The sequence below is a fragment of the Mandrillus leucophaeus genome, unplaced genomic scaffold (assembly GCF_000951045.1).
Source record: "Mandrillus leucophaeus isolate KB7577 unplaced genomic scaffold, Mleu.le_1.0 Scaffold627, whole genome shotgun sequence".
NCBI lineage: Eukaryota > Metazoa > Chordata > Mammalia > Primates > Cercopithecidae > Mandrillus > Mandrillus leucophaeus.
In genome coordinates, this window is record NW_012106775.1 from 1,027,812 (window position 1) to 1,048,656 (window position 20,845).

Here is a 20,845-nt window from a genome sequence, read left to right on the forward strand (position 1 = left end):
AGGGCTAGAGGGAGGTAGGTACAGTTACATAGAAGAACAATACTAAGGATCCTTGTGGTGGGCCGGGCGCGGTGGCTCACGCCTGTAATCCCAACACTGGGAGGCCAAGGTGGGCGGATCACGAGGTCAGGAGATTGAGACCATCCTGGCTAACATCATGAAACCCCGTCTCTACTAAAAATACAAAAAATTAGCCAGGCGTGGTGGCGGGCGCCTATAGTTCCAGCTACTCGGGAGACTGAGGCAGGAGAATGGTGTGAACCCGGGAGAGGGGCTGCAGTAAGCCGAGATCGCGATACTGCACTCAAGCCTGGGAGACAGAGCAAGACTCCATCTCAAGAAAAAAAAAAAAAAGGATCCTTGTGGTGATAAAATTGTTCTATACCTTAACTGTGGTGGTGGGTACAGGTACATTTATGTGATCATAATGTACAGAACTAAATCTAGACAAACAAATGAGTACAAATAAAACTGGGAAGCCTGAATAAAATGAGAAGATTGTATCAGTGTCAATATTCTGGTCTTGGCCAGGTGTGTTGGCTCAAGTCTGTAATTCCAGCACTTTGGGAGGCTGAGGCAGAAGGATCACGTAAAGCCAGGAGTTTCAGAACAGCCTGGGCTACATAGTGTGACCCAAACTCTACAAAAATAAAAAAACTAGCTGGGCATGGTGGTGCATCCCTGTAGTCCTAACTATTCAGGAGATTGAGGTACGAGGACTGTCTGAGCCTAGGAGTTTGAAATTACAGCAAGCTATGCTCATACTACTCTCCAACCTGGGCAACAAAGGAGACCCTATCTCTTAAAATAAACACACACACACACTAGTCAGGACACTGTACTACAATTTTACAAGATGTTACCACTGAGGGAAACTGCGTACTATGGTTTGAGTAAGATTTGTCCCTGCCAAAACTCATGTTGAAACCTTATTTCCAGTGAAGCAAGGTTGTGACGTGGAGCCTTTAAGAGGTAGGGCCTTGAACAGGAGGTATCTGGATCATGAGGGCCCCGACTCTGTGGGTGGCTTGGTGTTAGTATTGTGGTAGTGAGAGCGTTATCTCTGGCAAGAATGGATTAGTTCTCTGAGGAATAGATCAGTTCCTGAGAGAGTGGGTTGTTAAAATTTTAGCCACAACACCCTTTGAGTTCTGCTTTTTCACACGTGTCCACCTCCCTTTTGATTTTGCTCCATGTTGTGATGCCACCATACTTCTTGAACTTCCCAGCCTGCAGAGCAATTAACTAAAAAACCCTTTAGGCCAGGTGCAGTAGCTCACACCTGTAATCCCAGCACTTTGGGAGGCCGAGGCAGGTGAATCATGAGGTCAGGAGATCGAGTCCATTCTGGCTAACACAGTGAAATCCCGTCTTTACTAAAAATACAAAAAAATTAGCCAGGTGTGGTGGCAGGCGCCTGTAGTCCCAACTACTCGGGAGGCTGAGGCAAAAGGATGGCATGAACCCAGGAGGTGGAGCTTGCAATCAGCCGAAATCGCATCACTGCACTCCAGCCTGGGCGACAGAGCGAGACTCCGTCTTAAAATAAAAAACAAAAAACAAGCAAAAACACAAAAAACCTTTTATTAATTACCTAGTCTCAGGCATTGTCACATCAACACTAAATGGACTAAGATACTGGGTAAAGATACATAGAATTTCTCTATTATTTCTTACAACCATATGCAAATCTATAATTACCACAAAATTAAAAGTTTATTTTTTTAAAATGACATTAAAATTGTGGCCTTCAAACTCTTTTTGAGCATTGGTAGCAATTTTCCTATACATGAAATATTAACACAGAAATCTAGGCATCCTTTTTGATTGTAACATGAAAAAATAGTTTTAATCTCCTATGCTTTAACCAGTCGTTGTTAGTGTCCACTTGAAGTGCTATACCAACAAAGTCAAATATAAAGGAAGAATGCCACAGAGATGTCTGCCAATGGGTACAGTAGGCATTTGTACTTCATATTTGCTATATCTGTGGTTTAAAAAAATAGCAGGGAATGTCCATGCCTGTACACCCTCTCACCTACAGATTCCTGAAGAATTGTTTGAAAATCAGTAGCTAAACGAAAATACTGACTTAAAATTTGATATGAAAAACTTGTTTCACCGGTATATTCCACTTGTCCAAAGGACATATTGAGTAGAATATTTTTTACTCTTTCAAAAAATAGTGTCAAAGCTTACTGTAATTAAAAATCAAATAACAACAAAATCCTAGGCTGGACATAGTGGCTCACACCTGTTATCCCACATTTTGGGAGGCCAAGGCAGGAGGACTGCTTGAGGCCAGGAGTTTGAGGCCAGCCTGGGCAAAAAACCAAGACTCTGTCTCTACAAAAATTTTTTTTTTAAATTAGCCAGGTGTAGTGGTATGTGCCTGTAATCCCAGCTAATCAGGAGGCTGAGGTGACAGCATCACTTGAGCCCAGGAGTCTGAGGTTACAGTGAACCATGATAGCACCACCATACTCCAGCCTGGGGAACAGACCAAGATCCTGTCTCTAAAAAATATAAATAAGTAAAACAAAATAACTTTTTAAAAAAAATCCTGCAAACACTTTTTTTTTTTTTTTTTTGAGATGGAGTCTCGCTCTGTCATCCAGGCTGGAGTACAGTGGTGCAATCTTTAGCCACTGCAACCTCCGCCTCCCAGGTTCAAGCGATTTTCCTGCCTCAGCTTCCCAAATAGCTGGGACTCCAGGCGTGCGCCACCACGCCCAGCTAATTTTTGTATTTTTAGTAGAAACGGGGTTTCACCATGTTGGCCAGGCTGGTCTCGAACTCCTGACCTCAGGTGATCCGCCTGCCTCGACCTCCCAAAGTGCTGGGATTACAGGCTTGAGCCACCGAGCTCAGCCCCATTTATCTTTTATTTACTTAACCTATATAGACCATTAGGCTTGATCACTATTACTTTTTAGCCTTTTTTTTTTTTTTGAGACAGAGTCTTGCTGTGTCGCCCAAGCTGGAGTACGGAGTGCAATGGTGTGATTACGGCTCACTGTAACCTCTGTCTCCTAGGGTCAAGAGATTATCCTGCCTCAGCCTCCTAAGAAGCTGGGACTACAGGCGCGCCACCACGCCCAGATAATTTTTGTATTTTTAGTAGAGACAGGGTTTTATCATGTTGGCCAGGCTGGTCTCAAGCTCCTAACCTCCAGTGATCCACCCACCTCAGCCTCCCAAAGTGCAGGGATTACAGGCATGAGCCAACATGCCTGGCCTTTTTCTTTTTTTCTTTCTTTTTTTTGAGATAGTTTCACTCTGTCACCTAGGCTGGAGTGCTGTAAGACGATCTCAGCTCACTGCAATCTCTGCCTCCCATGTTCAAGCAATTCTCCTGCCTCAGCCTCCCAATTAGGTGGGATTACAGGTGCCCACCACCATGCCCAGCTAATTTTTGTATTTTTAGTAGAGATGGCATTTCATCATATTGGCCAGGCTAGTTTCGAACTCCTGACCTCAAGTGATCCGCCCACCTTGGCCTGCCAAAGTGATGGGATTACAGGCATAAGCCACCATGCCCCACCTTTTTCAGCCATTAAATAACCAAAACAAGAGCATGTTTTTTATTAAAACAATGTTGGCAATTATTTTTTTCTGTCATTCTTTCTCCACGCCCCGGCCACCCACCCCCAACCCCCAAGACGGAGTTTCGCTCTCATTGCCAAGGCTGCAGTGCAATGGCGCCATCTTTGCTCACTGCAACCTCCACCTCCCGGGATCAAGTGATTGTCCTGCCTCAGCCTCCCAAGCACCTTCATCACAGGCACCTGCCACCATGCCTGGCTAGTTTTTTATATTTTTAGTAGAGACAGGGTTTCACCATGTTGGCCAGGCTGTTTTCGATCTCCTGACCTCAAGTGACCCACCCACCTTGGCCTCCCAAGCTGTTAGGATTACAGGAGTGAGCCACTGCACCCGGCCTATTCTGTCATTCTTTAATCTCAAGTAAAACAGCGTCCTCACTCTCCTTCTATCTCCTTCTAAGCATGCTTTCTATCACTATTTTGAATCCATTTCTTTCATACTAGAAAACTTGAGAATTTTCTTCTTTCCCTCTCTAAAAACAACATGCATCAAATCTAATTAACAGAATTTAAACAAATCTTTCTGATGGTACTGTCCACATTTTATTATCTCAGAGCTGGGCAATGAATACTTCTCTAAGTAGTTTCTTTCCATATACTAACTTGGCTTTTAAATCACTGGTTCCCAAACATAGATCCACAACTGTTACTTTTCATACATCTGGGGATAGGAGTAGAAAATGATAGGTTCCTAGGCCTTACCCTAGAGATTCTCATGTAGTGGGTCTGAGATGTGGCCTGAATGCCTTACCAAAAAACTAAACGGGCATTCACACCAGTGCTCTATTTCAGAACTGTTGGTTACAACACGGGACAGAATATTATACTTCAAAAGTCACTAGTTTCCTCCTGACTTTGACCTATTCAAAAAAGTGTAGTTCACAGTAATTTCAGTCAAGTTCCTAATCTTGACATTTTATCAGGTTACCTTGTTCCATACTAATAATCCAATCTATAACTCCTTTGATTATGCAAGTCTTTTTTGCTATTGTTGGCATAACCTTGCTCATTCCTCTTCAAATTCACTAATTTTCTTTTCCTTTTCTTTCCCATCCAATAAAAATCATATTAGACCTTCAAGAACCAATGCTTCCTTGAAGCCTTCCCAATTTTAGATAGCTTTAAAATATCTAGTAGATCAACCTCCTAAGGGCTGTTTCCTCAGCCGTAAATAACAATTTGACTAGTCTTTATCTCAAAAGACTGCTCCAGCTACAAAACTTGTTCTACACTAATGTCTTCCCTTTTTAACCTCCTAAAGAATGCACTACTTACATTAACTATTGGTTTATATTTTGACACACATTATTTTAGAACAGCTGTTAAATGTATACTTCCACAATTAGATCATCTATTTGACTCCATAGCAAGAACTGAGGTATTTCTATATTACCTCAAAGCCTGTAACTCAGTGGCTAAGATACCCACCTAAATTATTATTGATTAAACCACAATTTCCTTTTTTCTAACATATTCAATCTCTCCTCCTTCCTTTAAATGAACATGAAAAAACAAAACCCGCCACTGATGAATGTTACTAACATAGTTGCCCCCAGGCTCAGTCCTCTCCATTATTAGTCTCCCATCAATCCTGGATTCAATCTTTCATTTGTTTGATTTACTATTCCCACCCAGCTATTGGATGTACATTTACAATATCTGCCATCACTTCAAAAATCAAGCCTTCAAAGTGAAACTTTCTTTTCCACACATCTTCTTTCATTCTATTTTTTATCACTATCGTCATTCTCTTCTTAATCCTTCTTTCCTTCCAGTCTCCTATTATATCCAGTCACGCAATCTCTTGTGCCTCCTCAGTGTTTAAGACTCACTCTTCCTCAGCCTCCATGGCCCCTACCATCATCTTCATCATCTGAATAATCCAACAATCAACAACCCTTTTGATTTGTCACTATCAACTTCTAAGTAATTTGTCTCTAAAGAATGGAATTCTTAGTATTGTTTAAGTATTTCCCACCTCCCTCAGAGTACAACTATTCTATTATTTTAAAACCAAATCAAATTCATTCATTCAACATATTTATTGAACATATACTATGTTCTAGATACTGCTCTAGGTGCTTGGGAATGGGCAGTGAACAAAATTATATTGCTCTTCCAACACTTGAAATGACCTATGGCAATCCAATATAATCAAGGGTACCTTTGAGTAGTTGTTTGTTTGTTTTTTGTTTTTATCCTGGAGTGCAGTGGCACGATCTCAGTTCACTACAACCTCTGCCTCCCAGGTTCAAGCGATTCCCCCACCTCAGCCTCCCAAGTAGCTGAGATTACAGGCGTGCGCCACCACAACTGGCAAATTTTTGTATTTTAGTAGAGACGGGGTTTCCCTATGTTGGCCAGGCTAGTCTTGAACTCCTGACCTCAAGTGATCCACCTACCTCGGCCTCCCAAAGTGCTGGGCTCATAGACATGAGCCACTGTGCCCAGCCTTAGAGTAGTCTTCTTAAGTAGCTGCCTTTGATTAATGATTTATTTATTCTCATTACCTTGTCAAGAATTAGTCCTTTATAAAAGGATCAACAAAAATTTTCAAATGACTTTAATTCAAATTATTGAACAGCCACTCTTTAGCTATGTGACCCTAGGAAATGTCTCAGTCTCAGGCCGTGCGCGGTGGCTCACACTTGTAATCCCAGCACTTTGGGAGGCTGAGGTGGGGGGATCGCTTGAGCTCAAGAGTTAAAAAGAGACCACCCTGAACAATATGGTGAAACCCCGTCTCTACAAAAAAACAAAAAATGAAAATTAGCCAGGTGCGGTGCTGCAGGTGAAGCTGAGCACCTGAGGTAAGCTCAGGAAGCTGAGGTGGGAGAATTGCTTGGGCCTGGGAGGTGGAGGTTGCAGTGAGCTGAAATCATGCCAGCACTCCAGCCTGGGTGAGTGAGACCGTCCCTCAAAAAAAAAAAGCAAGAAAGAGGAAAAAGAAAACAGAAATGTCTCAGTCTCGACTGGGCTGATGGCTCATGCCTATAATTGTAGCACTTTGGGAGGCCGAGGCAGGCGGTTCACTAGAGCCCAGGAGTTCAAGACCAGCATGGCGAATGTGGAAAACCCAGTCTTTAAACAAATTCAAAAACCAGTCGGGCGTGGTGGCCCATGCCTGTGGTCCTACCTACTCAGGAGCCTGAGGTGAGAGGATGGCTTGAACACAGGAGGCGGAGTTTGCAGTGAGCCAAGATCATACCACTGCACTCCAGTCTGGGCGACAGAGCCAGACTCTGTCTCCAAAAAAAAAAAAGTCTCAGTCCCTCTAGCCCACTCAGGAAAAAATGAGCAAAATATCTGCCTTGTTGTGCAGAGTAAGATATGTAGACACAGTGTAGGTATTTATTTATTAATGTTAGTTGTCTCTTAGAATACACAAAAAATATATTATTCAATCCAATGATAATAATCAATTCCAATCAGAATACTGTTGGCCACTAAGCAAATGGTGAAAGAATAGCAACTCTATCACTGTATTTGAATAGTTATCTTAATATTTCAGATGTATTTAAAATATTTACTATAAAAATCCTAAGACTAAAGTAAGAGTAGGATTAATTCCTAAGTACTTAATAAACCCATAAAATCAGTAAGGGACCAAAATTAATTATAAATATATATATGTAAATACTTTCAAGTTTAAATAGTTTTACGTCTACAGCATTTTCCTGTCTTTTAATTCCAAGACTTACAATATCCCAAGATCAGCTTCCTCCTCTTCATACGGTAAACAGAAAAACAAAAACCTGGAAATGGGAAGGCTAGTATAATACAACTAGAGAGTTGAAGCTTAAGGAAAGAAAATGTCTATGCACTTTACACACAAAAAATGAATTATGGAATTAACAGATCCACATATCCAGTAAGAAAAATACTATGCAAACACACATGAGCTTTTAGAGTAGCCTGTCTTGAACTTCAAAAAAAGCACACAATCTCTGAAAAAATTCAGAATACAGGCAAAAATGAAATGTCAAGAATGAGGTTGGTGGATACAATGAGTCCTATAAGGGACCAGTACATTCGCTATGAGACAGACTACACTCACTTTCACCTTCCAGCTTTACTGTTAAGGCTGAGGTGAGAGGACTGCCTGATCCCAGGAGTGAAAGACCAGCATGGGCTGTTTAATGAGACCCTATCTCTACAAAAAAAAATTTTGTTTTAAATTAGCCAGACATAGTGGCATGGTGCCTGTAGTCCCAGTTACTTGGGAGGCTGAGGTAGGAGGATCGCTTGAGCCTGGGAGATCAAGGCTGTAGTGAGCCATGACCGTGCCACTGCACTCCAGTCTGGTCGACAGAGTGAGACCCTGTATCAAAAAAAAAAAAAAAAAAAAACAACGGGGGGGAGCCTTTCTGCAAAGGGATTATATATAAATGAAAAATAACCCACATATAGTGAGCTCATCAGCCACTCATAAAAACCATTTAAGCATGAGGAAATTGCTATGTGTAGCTGGGGATTGAACTAGAATTGCTTTTCCCAAAATCCTTAATAAACTATTTACTTCAGGAGGTAAGAGGTATCAATTTTAAACTTCTGTAAGTGAAATTTTAAGCTATGCCAACATAATCTTCTTTGACCTATAACTTGCACTATCACTCTAGATCAATTTAAATGATAAATACCAGTTTCTCACAATTATTCTCAAAGCAATTACACAATAAAACAGCATTTGTCTTTTGGTACAACCATATCACATCCATGAGATTTGCCAGTTTTAACATACAATTCAAAGATCAAACGGTTGACAGATTAATGTATAGCTAACGATTAATACTCATATACAGCAACTAGGTTACTGTACACCAATTACAGGCTTACATTTGAAAAAACTACACAATCTGACTCCAGCGATATTAACCAACACAATCATCACTTATTTCCGTTAGGAAGCAGTATGTGCAAGATGAACAAAACAAAATTGATAGCTACTCTGATGCTTTTACATAGGAAGGCACTCAACTATCTGCCACTAAATTAATCTAGTTTACAGTATTATCAGAGTGCAAAAGTTCCCTAAAAAAGAATTTAAATCTCACAAGACAACAAAGGTCTTTGGATCTTGGTATGTTCCAGAACCACTTGAAATCTGTTATTTCATCTAGCAGAGTCCTATAAATCCCACTGGATAAACCAGAGTCAGATCCTGATGTCCCATTTTTAGATTTCCAAGACACTAAATGATCAAAAGAGTTACAGTATGTAACTGGATCCATCCCCTTTTGAATTAAAGAAATCTAAATTTACATATACACAAGAGACTAGATGTTTGTAAGTTCATCAAGGTTAATACGGAGAATTACAAAAAATATATCTTAAATACTGTACTTTTAATTTAAAATGTCCTTATCAATTTTTTAGTTTCAAGCCGAAATGTATTCTTTGTAGTCTCCCCAGACTAGAATTCTAGTTTTTTGTTCCTACATAAAACAGATCAATAATGCATTGTCTACAGTTTTTTGTTCAACATATTTCAAAATAAGTTACCTAGATTTTTCTGGGGCAATCTGAAAGCAGACTTCCTTCTAGATTTCTATTTTTTCCCTATAATCTTTTAGTCATCGTGCCCACACCTAACCTGACTACAATGTTCTTCAGCAATTAATTTGCCTTTATCAAGTTTTCCAAAGCATTTAACTTAGTTTGTTTTTACACAGTTCTCTTTTCACATTCATTTATCATTGGTTTATGTAACATTTAATAGAATAATACAAACACATTACAAGTACAATGGAATTAGCCAATTTGGGAACAAACCTATGACTTCCATGAGCATTCAACTCAAATGGTGGAAGCAGCAGAAAGCAGTTTACATTCATTCAACTTACATGGACATTAGTATTTTTAAAAGAAGAATTATTAATCCTGCACACTGGTTAAATGAAGATTAGGGAAACATCTATAGTACCTACATAAAACATTTTAGAAAAAAAAAAACTATAAATAGTGATCACTTTAGCATATGGTAGACCTTATACACAGAAGTCAGAGATTTACTTTTTTCCAGAAACAACTATCACAGAAAAGGCTAGAGAGCTTACTAAGAATTTTACCCCAATTAACTTATTGAATTCCCAAAATCACTCTATGAAATAGGTTCTATTATTATCTCCATTTTGCAGACCAAGAAACAAAAGCACAAAGAGGTAAAAAACACTGCCCAAGGTAGTACAACCTGATTTGAGAGCAATCAAACCAAAGTGGTATGGTTCTGGAGTCTCTACTCTATACAATACAGCTTCTAAAGAAGTACTGTTTTGAGTTCTTTTAACAAACATATGTTACTTTTACATCTTAAGAATTGGAGGTAAATAAGCCATGTTCCATATGTCATTCCCCAGTGCAAATTTTTCAGTAGCACTCCTCTTAAGTATATATGCTTTTATTCTGGCATTCAAGGCTCAACCACAACTTGATCCCAATTTGTACTGCTGTGATTTCAATTAAGCTCCTTATCCAAATAGCCTATAGGTTCTGGAAACCAATGAATCATCTTGAACTGGAATACACAAAAGCAGCAGACAGAGAGTCTGTCACATGACACTGTACAAAGACCAGTATTTGCTTACTTCAGATACTCTGAAAATAGTGGCCTGCCTTTTAAAGAGAAATGTCCAGCATGATTTCTTGGAAAAGTATAAAGCACCAAGAATCAGGACCTAAATTTTAAACCTTGATTAACCACTATCTAACTTTATGACCTTGGGAAAATCATTTAAACTCTCTGGAGCTCAGTCTGCTTATAAAATAAAAGCGGAGAACTGGAATACAAAAATGAGCTGCAGCCAGTACTAAAACCCAAATTCAAGGACCCACTCTAAATATTTGATTATACTGGTCTGGAAAGGGGTCCCAAGAATGTTCATTTTAATATAACTGATACATGAGGTCTTTGGGTCACAGTGAGAAAAAAATAACAAAGCGATCTCTTAAGTCAATTCTAAATGTAGATTCTTAACTTCAGTCAATTAAGGTGCTCCTTTACAAGTTCAGGATGGGAGTTCTGGCCTGAAAGAAAATCCTTTCGTTCACCATGGGGCTTGTTTTTGTACCTTTTGCCATACCTTTTGTTTAAACACTGAAATAAGACTTAGTAGTACCACAAACTGAACTTCCGTTAATCTGTTAAGACATATTTGCACACAGTCAATTCAAATTATTTTTTAAAGCACCTACCAAATGGTAAGTATCCACTATATTTCATTAATTTCCACCGTTGTGAAATATGAAAATTTTAAGTTTTAGAGAATATGCACTCTGTAAGTCTCAAAATTTTCTTCTCCTGCTGTCTGAAAATTTCCAAAGAAATTAAATCATCCAAATTCACTACCAACATTTTGCTATCACTGAAAGAAAATACATAAAACTGATGAGTATTATTATAATGTAATAAAAGACTAAGTGTTTTCCTGTTTCTTTCCCTTTTCTTGTTCTTCTTAACCTTAGTATATATTTCTTTAATTACAAAGTTCTAGAAACCATATACCGCTTTGCCCTAGAGTTACAGATGTTTCATGCTCTGCTGTATTACCACCTGTGTATATACCATCTCACCAATCCCCTTTTAAAAATCATTAATGTGAAATGTATGTGAAAAAGAACCTATCTTAATGTTTTCCAAAAAATATTATTTTACTTTTTAAAAATTGCTTAACGGGGCCAGGCACGGTGGCTCACCCCTGTAATCCCAGCACTTTGGGAGGCCAAGGTGGGCGGATCATGAGGTCAGGAGATCCAGACCATCCTGGCTTACACAGTGAAATTCCGTCTCTACTAAAAATACAAAAAAATCAGCCAGGCCTGGTGGTGGGCGCCTGCGGTCCCAGCTACTAGAGAGGCTGAGGCAGGAGAATGGCGTGAACCCGGGAGGCGGAGCTTGCAGTGGGCGGAGATCGCACCACTGCACTCCAGCCTGGGCGACAGGGAAAACTTTTTCCAAAAAAAAAAAAAAAAAAAATTGCTTAACGATCTTTTTTTCTTTTTCTTTTTGAGATGGAGTCTCACTCTTCTCACTGAGGATGGAGTGCAATGGTGCAATCTCAGCTCACTGCAACCTCTTCCTCCCAGGTTCAAGCAATTGTCCTGCCCCAGCCTCCCAAGTAGCTGGGATTACAGGCACCCGCCACCAAGCCCAGCTAATTTTTTGTATTTTTAGTAGAGATGGGGTAATGGATTTTTTTAATGGAGAAAGGGAGTATCAAAATTGAAAGACGTTTTCGGCCCTTCGAAATTAAGCTGCTGGCATTAGCAAATCATAAACCTAAACAATACAACTGTAACTCATGACTCATTTAGCAATAGTTTTAAAGACTAAATAAGGAACTAGAAGCACATCTTTTTTGTGTGTGTTCTGGATTTCAAATTAGATCAGCATCCAGGAAACTATTTAAATCCCATTTGGGTGGAAAACTGTACAGGAATATTATCCATGTAATACTGTCTAACTTATCTATACTTTTCTTCCTTAAAATTTATTTTATTTGTGATTTTAAAAGCAGCCCATATGCCTTACAGAAAAACTGGAAGAGAAAAAACAAGAAAACGAAACTCCCACAATCCCAACTATCCAGAAACAAATCAGTTAAAAACCCTGGTGTATATGTATATACCCAAGTAAAGAAAAGAATAAAATTTTTTTAATTAAGCAAAAGAAAAGAAAAACTTTCATGTATTTACAACCAACAGAGTAAAAACTTTATTCATGCAAGAATCATCAATAGATGCTAAATCTTGAAGAGGAAAGTTTAATGAGGAAGGGGATATTTATACAATCTCAAAGTATCTCCCCACAAATTAATTAGTAATGTCAAAAAAACCCAGCAACTATACAATAGAGAAACTACTCAACACCTTAACCAAGCTATCAAAATGAACATAATAGTAAAGGGCAAACAAACATCATATGCCTCCAGACGATAGAAAAACACATATTACTAAGCCAGTGTTCCAGCCAAAAATGCATAATCTGAATGAAGAAACCTTAAGACAAAGCCAAACTGAGGGGCAATATATAAATAATAAGCCTTCCAATGTCATAAAAGACAAAGATGGAGAAACTGTTCCAGATCAAAAGAGACTTAAGGGACAACAAAACTAAATGCAATCTGTGATCTTGGATTGGCTAATGGTACTGAAAAAAATGCTAATGAAGGACATAACAGGGACAATTGATAAAACTAGAATATAGACTATTAGTATTATTACATCAATGTTAAATTTCTTGAATTTGACAACTATTATGGTTACTTAGGAAAACATGCATGTTCTTAGGAAATGCATACTTCAGTAATAAGGGCTGTAAAGGGGCCAGTACTACTGGCAATGAAACCCACTCTCAAATGGTTCAAGAAAAATAACAGGTGTATATATAAACAGAATAATAAAGCAAACAGCAAAATATCACAAGTCAGGTGATCTTGGTACAGGGTGTAAGAGAGTTATTTGTACTATTCAAGTAAATTTTCCGTAAATTTTAAATTATTTTTAAGTAAAAACCAAAAATACCTTGGTTTTTTAAGCATTCCTCATCATATGTGTGTGGCAACGTTTTAATTAAAAACTGAATCATCAGTTTGATGTATCAATTATTTAGTTTTGGAAGCCCTCCCAAATACCTTTGAACATCCCTGGAAAAAAGGTGATTGTTTTCAGGAGAATTAAAGCTGTCTCTCTCTTGCTTTACATCTGAGAAACGCCACTCTACACACCATAAACACCCACCCCACCACCATCTCTCTAACTAGTCTCAGATAATTAGAAGGGATCAAGATGGTGAATAGTGGCTCTTTGACACCTTGCCAATTCCTGTGAGGCCCATCTGTACTTTCTTCAAATAAATTATGTGAGATTTCCCTATAGCCTTATAACAAATCCTTTATTTAAGCTAGCTAGAGCTGATTTCTGTTCCTTGCATCCAAAAAACTCTAAGACAGCAGGCTTTTAAGAAGGTGAAATAAACTACGGGTTCTCTCAAAGCAGGGACAGTCTTATCTCTCTCTGTATCTGTGGTGCCAGGAAAATAATAGCTACTCAAATTCATCTTTTGTCTGTGCTTCAAAAATATTGTTACAGTGAAGGCTTAATGATGTAAGATGTAATAAGACTGTGTCAAGGCAACCAATTAAGCAGCTTCTTTGAAAGAGAAGAAGTAGAGACTTATTTTCTGGGTAAGAGTTACTATGTATCAGACCAACCTCAGACCCCTATTTATGGCTACTGGACCACAGTCCTAACCATTCCAATTAGTCACATCATGAATCTTCCCATCTCAGCCACTTCATTAAAGAGGAAATGGGGTTTTCAAATTCCTGAACGCTGTCTTTCTTTAAATGTTATATAAAGCAAGATGGTAAGAGGAACTCAAGATTATCTCTCTGTAAACTCAAAAATAGAAACAATTACATATATTAGTCTGTGAAATAAGAAAACAAAAATATTAGAAAAGTGTATCTTTCTCATACACATTCTCCTTACATGTGAAACCTCTGAAAGACCCAAATTATGTTTTCCTCACAGTATCCGAAGTGGTAATGGTTAATTCTTTTCACCATATTCCTCACTTTTTACTAAAACCCACTGACACTAGGCTTCATCTTAGGCCAAACAGTAAAGAGAACAGGAACACATATTTAATCTTTAAGTTTAAACTTATTCAACTAAAATAAGTTTAAAATAATTTGTAAGTGTAAATTTTTAAGACTTTAAATGGAAATTATTTTAAATACCCTATGAAAACAAAAGTCAAGATAAATGAAAAAATTCAAACATTTTTGGTCTCAGATAAAACATGAGACAACATAATTACACGAACTCTATTTATTTTTTTAGAGATGCAGTTTCGTTCTTGTCGCCCAGGCTGTGCACTGGCACAATCTCGGCTCACTATAACCTCCGCCTCCCACGTCCAAGCGATTCTCCTGCCTCAGCCTCCCAAGTAACTGGGATTACAGGCACCCGCCACCAAGCCCAGCTAATTTTTGTAGCAGAGATGGGGTTTCCCTATGTTGGCCAGGCTGGTCTTGAACTCCCGAGCTCAGGTGATCCACCTGCCTCAGCCTCCCAAAGTGCTGGGATTACAAGCGTGAGCCACCATGCCCGACCAGGTGAACTTTAAAGTTGTAAGTACCGCAAACCAAAACTAACTCAATCCATTATCGTATGCTAGACAGGCATGACCTTAAATGCTGCAACCAAGTTGGCTATTACACCGGTGTGATTACTCAAAATCATCTTTCTCAATACTAAAATTCAGGACCAAGAATTTTTTGTTTTTAATTTACTTTTTTTTGAAAGAGAGTCTCACCCTATCGCCCAGACTGAAGCACAGTGGCAAAATCTTGGCTCACTGCAACCTCTGCCTCCTGAGTTCAAGCAATTCTCCTGCCTTGCCCTCCTGAGTAGGTAAGATTACAGGCACCTGCCACCACGCCCGGCTAATTTTTGTAATTTTTAGTAGAGATGGGGTTTCACCATGTTGGCCAGGCTGGTCTCAAACTCCTGACCTCAAATGATCCGCCTGCCTCGGCCTCCCAAAGTAGTGAAATTACAGGTATGAGCCACTGTGCCCAGCCTATTTTTAATAATTAATATCTGATACGTCCTAGTCTTCTGAAGGACTGTTTCTTCCTTTGGATTAACTCTAAGCAACCTAAGAGTTGCTAAGAAATTACCTCTCTGTTCAAGTGTTGTAAAAATAAAGCTACATAGATCATTGCTTATCACGTTGACCTGCATGCAGATCCTTTCTAAACCCAGATTTCATGTTTCAAAGTTTTGAAATACAAAATATTTTAATTAAAAATGAACAAGTAGTTTACACATTAATTTACATTACAGGTTAATTATTTAATCATTAAAAGCTATAATGTCTGTTTTAATGGCATCTTAATGCAACACATCAAAAAAGAATTCCTTGTTGACCTGTTGCATTGAAAATGTCCAACATCCCAAAAAGCTTAAATAGTTTTGGTAAATAACCAAATAAGATTTCCAATAAAACTGTAAAATTCACCTAACAATAAAAAAAGTTTTTCTGTCCAAAAATAAAATCCAATTATGAGCTGTTCATGAGGGAAAAAAAGAATTAACTTCATATCAAGTGAAAACATGTTATCTAGTGAAATATAAGACCAACTGCTTTTCCTGATTCTGATTTAAGTAAAAGGCATCCTAGTTACCAATGGTTAATAAAAACTTCTTTTATCCTTAAAGATTTGAATTAAGATCTAATTAACTTAGTCTGGGTCACCTTCATTTGATTTTTAATGTAGCACTTAGCATGGAAGTTCACAATAACAAAAAGCAATTTGCATCATAATATGGTTAATTCCTATCTCTTGCAACTGCTATTAAAAATCTTGCAATTGCTATTAAACAATGAGTATTTTATATAAAATAAAATACTCATTTTATATTATACAAAGTAAAATACTCATATTTATTTTATATAAAGTAAAATACACCTTTTTTATATAAAGTAAAATGTTTAATAGCAATTGCAAGATTTTTAGTTAAATACCATCCACTTCTAATTTAGTGTAGAAAACAACAACAAATATTATTCCTCCATATTAAGTAAATTTGTAGGTAATACAAAAAATTATCCTGTCAATGTTAAGAAAAAAATAAGGTTCCCCCCAACTTTTGCACATTACAAAACAGGTAGCAAATACGAGCCACTTCAATTTTAAACCCAGCCTAAAAGCCAGTAACATTCATAGAGTAATATTTGAAATAGTATTCCTGTTAATTTGCCAGTCAACACAAAAAGCAATTTTACCATAAAGTAAAAATAATTATATTTTCAATATTAAAAAGTCTCATAAATTATCATGAAATTGGGGGAAAAAAGTCTGACAGAATACAAATATTTAACATTTATTCTAACACATAACTGGGAACAGTCCCTGATCACCCTACGTATTTGAGATGTAAATGTGTTTGCTTCAACAAAAGATTCACATCCAAGAAATAATTAAGCACCTACCATCTGCTAAAAATAAATCCTTTGGAGATAAAAGTTTTTATACATTATTAAAATAATTTTTAAATAGTAAACATAAAATAGCATCTGTTGAGAAAACTGCATACTAGTATTTCCCAACCAGTTTTGATAGCTCTTCAAAGTTCTGTTGGTTTTATACATTTTAAGCACAGTATGGTTGTACACATTTAAGTCCTAGTAGTAGCTTCCAGAAATGCAGAGTTGTTAGGGTTTACATAAAACACACCTTTAAAAATTAAACCACAGGTTTCTTTAGGAGATTGATGAGTGAAAATGAGTACATTATTCTTGGAAATTAAGAAGCCAATTTAAGAAATTATTATTTCCCTAAGACCACTAAGGTATATACTAAGGGGAAATTTTTCTCCTATTAATTAGCTTTTCTCTTTACTTCCTCAATAGATTCAAGAAGTCCTAGAGTTTACTGGGGGCATATATGGCAAAGATTTCTCGCTGGAAGCTGTGAGAAAGTCAGACAAGCCAACATTGTAGGGCAGTTATTAGTCCTACAGAGTTGATGGGAAATGGAGACCTGTCAAGGCTCTACACTTAAACTGGGATCAGAGAGATCCTTTTATTTACACTGACAACGAAAGGATATATCATCAAAATGTAGGCTCTAAAAATAAAATTTACTCTCCAATTACATTATAGTTTTCTACAAATCCACTTAAACAGATAAACAACTAATCCTTCAAACTCAGCTATCCTAGAACAAAGACTATTTGACTAGCTTCCCCCAAGGGACCAAATTCTTTCAAAACTCTCTGGGAACAAAAATTATGCCTAACCTTTTAATAAATTTGCCTAGACAATCCTAACTTAAAACATACATAGTAAATTAACAAAAAACAAACAATTATAGCATTGTTATTTATAAAGTAACCATTCAAAATAAGGTACAATATTTAAAAAAAAAAAAAAAAGCCAGTCTCATTTTACAGGAACTAAAACATCAAAAATAAAAATAAAAATAAAAACACCCACCACCACCACCAAAAAGAAACAAACAAAACCTAAAGCAATAAAGCAAGCCAATACGAAGAAAGCTAGTAAACTGAAGACAGCTTTTCCTATAATTTCTAACTTGGTATTTTTCATTTGAAGCCAAATAAGTTCAACTGCTTTGTCTGTCTAGACCTGACTAAGGTCTTTACGAAGAAAAACATTGGGCACACTGTTCCCTCCTATGGCCACACAAATCAAATTTATAAAAATACACTGACTTTGTATACTGAATAGTAAGTTTAAAGTACCAAGCTTCTGAACCACAGACCTTAATCACCTAGCCTTTAAAATAAATGCACAATCTTCACACAGCAGTGAAGAATCTGGACTGATATACTTGCTCATATCAAAATACAAATGAGTACTGACCTCAAATTCCTATACAAACTCGCCCACTATCCACCAACATTTCACTTTATAATAAAATATTTCAAATATTCTAAGTAAGGTTGTGTGCTCAGTCTTCCATGATGAAGCTCACTGGTATGTAGAAAATCCCTAAGCCAGTTACTTCTCTAATTATTTCGTAGGCTAGAACCTTATCATCAACCTAGTTGATACAGTCACCATATGAAGTAAATGCTGCTCTAAAATATTTACAATGGAATAAAAGAATCATGAAACAGTGTATACTCTCCAACCTTTTTAAGTACTACTAGATTGAAAGGCACTCATCTTTCCGTTGCTTCACAATCAGAATGGTCATTAAATGTCATTAATGGCCCACTCATATCTCACTGCTTAGTTCAACCCAAAAAGATAGAACTCCCACTACGAAAGTGAATTCTAATCTTTCACACTTTAAAAAATACAGTTAAATAACACTTGACACCATTTAATTTTCAGTCTCAGTCTGTAAGATTCTGAAAAGAGCATAAAATGGATTCAAGACCCTATTATGGTAATGTTTTTATTTATGGTCTATTAAAACAGACTAAATTCCACAATCCTATAATAGGTAAATGGGCATATTTGAAGAGAAAAAAAATCAAGAATCGGAGCCTTAAACTTACATAATGATGATAGTATGCTGTAAGACGATTGTTAAAAGGCAGAACGGAGCTTCACTTTACCAAATACACAATCAACTTTGAAAATTCTTAAGGAAAGCTTAAATACATGGGAAAAATGGATGGCAAAATATAATGGCATCTCTACACCCAATGAAGTAACAGGTTTAGGCTTGTTTGTACAGCTCCCTAAAATTTAAGCTGAAACAGCATACAAAAACCAAAATCCACAAAATGGGTCAAGAAGTGGTTGGGAAATGTCTTACTCTAGATTGAAACATTTAATCATACAAAACAGATTGTACTTATACACTTATTAAACATTTTAATCTACTTTGGCATACTGAATAAAACATGGCTGGATTAAACCAAACAAAAACTATTATTGGTACCAAAATAATTTTTTTTAATGTTGAAGCGCACCTATCATCACCACTGAAATTTGCAAGGCTTTTTTTTTTTTTTTTTTTCCAAAAGTGGAGACATTTTATTTGCCTTTCAGGAAAAACGAATCAAATTAATCAACTAAAACACAGCATTGTAATTTGCAGTAAAAAATCAACACATTTTTGTAACTGGCTCGGGGAAGGAAAAAAAAGCCCTGTCTTTTCATGTAAACATAATAAGCCTGTAATATGCTGCAGACAAACGCACTGCATGGGGTGTGGAGGACCCGAGCTGATTAGATTACCACAACATCAGCCTGGGGCCGCCATTTTTAGAATCTGTAAAGGACAAAAGAGGGAAATTTCAGTTTTTACTCCCCATCTCAGAAATTGAAGGGAAAAACAGACTATTTTCCAAATAGGTATTCGTGTCTCCAGCCTAGAGTTGAATGCACCTCACTTAATTCTCTCCAAGGTCTCCAGAACTCCAAACACCTTACCTTATTCACATCTCTAAAAGGGGAACAAAATAGGCAAAACGAGGTTTACTCTAGAACTAACTCTAGCGATTTCTCTTTGACTTTAAATTGTATCATTCTTAAGACAGAGCCCAGCAAGGACGGATCTATACGGAACTAAGGCCAGTAGAAGAGAGCACTCTGGATTGTTTTTTCTCACCCCCACCTCGTTTAGCACAGTGAACCGTTTGTTTCTCATCTGTGTCTGCTGCCACAGGGTCTGTGCCAATCCCTTGGTCAAAATAAGCTTTTCTGAAATGAGCCATATTGTAGATCCTAAGGCTCCGGCACAGTAAAGCACGGCGGTAATGCAAAACGAGTGGGGGAGGAGACTCAGAAGGCTGGGTACTGGGGTGACCACCTCAGGGGCGGGTTCACCCTCTCCAGTAGAGGATGAGGAGGTAGCTGTCTCGCTTTCCCACAAAGAGAGATGCCCAGGGCGTTCTTCTTACCCCTTCGTATTCATGTGCACATTATACCAGAGACTGCCCATCAAGAAATGGAAGAAGAAAATGGGGCCTATATGGCTTTTCAGCACCTGAACAAGACACGGTTGAGAAAAGGGAGCGCTGGCAGCTCCTGGGACCACTTCGACACAAACCCTACTAACAGTCACAAGCCTCCCTCTTCACTCAAGCGGCCTTAACCCGCTGCCAATGAGGAGTGCGCCCCCTCCCTAACTCCCACTCTCAAGGGGGTTTAACTGCCAGTTTCCCCTTCCCCAACCCTAAAACCCGCCATAATGCTCCATTTCTAGGGTCAGGGAAAAGAAAGGATACACTGGATTTAAGCAAGCAACGTCTTGCGCCGGCAAAGACACCTGAGAGTCAACGTCTACTCCCCCAGCTTAAGGATAAAGATGAGAGACCTCCCTCCCCCTTCAAACACAAGTCCCCCAACCCTGCAAGCCCCAGGAACTCCCACGGAGACGACAGGCACTGACCTGTGATGTTCACACACGAGACACCCGAACTCCGTTATGTGCTCGACCCCCAAGGAGTCTCTCCGCACCTCCGCACACAGGCGACCCCCCGACAGCAGCCACTGCGGACACAGGACCCGGCTCCACACACCCCCTCCCCAAACAGCAGCGCGCAGCCTCTTCACCAGGAACCGAGTAGGGGAGGGGGCACCCAGGCAGTCAACAGGAACGCAGAGGCGACGGCGAGGCTGCTCGGAGTGTCTATGCCCACTCTGTTGCCGCTCCCGAACTCCGGCACGGTCTCCGACTCGGCCCCCTGCGCCCGCTCAGTGTCACTGCTTCTCGCTCTGGGAAAATGGCGGCGACGGCGGCGGCGGC

General features: G+C 38.4%; 1 protein-coding gene across 2 annotated transcripts in view; it reads right to left on the reverse strand.

The window, feature by feature from the left end:
* The window catches only part of KMT2E (lysine (K)-specific methyltransferase 2E), a 103,167-nt gene extending 82,322 nt beyond the window's left edge, over positions 1 to 20,845 (reverse strand). The window contains exon 1 of one of the 2 annotated variants that reach the window (XM_012000368.1): positions 20,489 to 20,845. The gene's annotated coding sequence lies outside the window, so the exon portion shown is untranslated. The remainder of the gene's footprint in view (positions 1 to 20,488) is intronic. The other variant, XM_012000369.1, reaches the window with a different exon arrangement.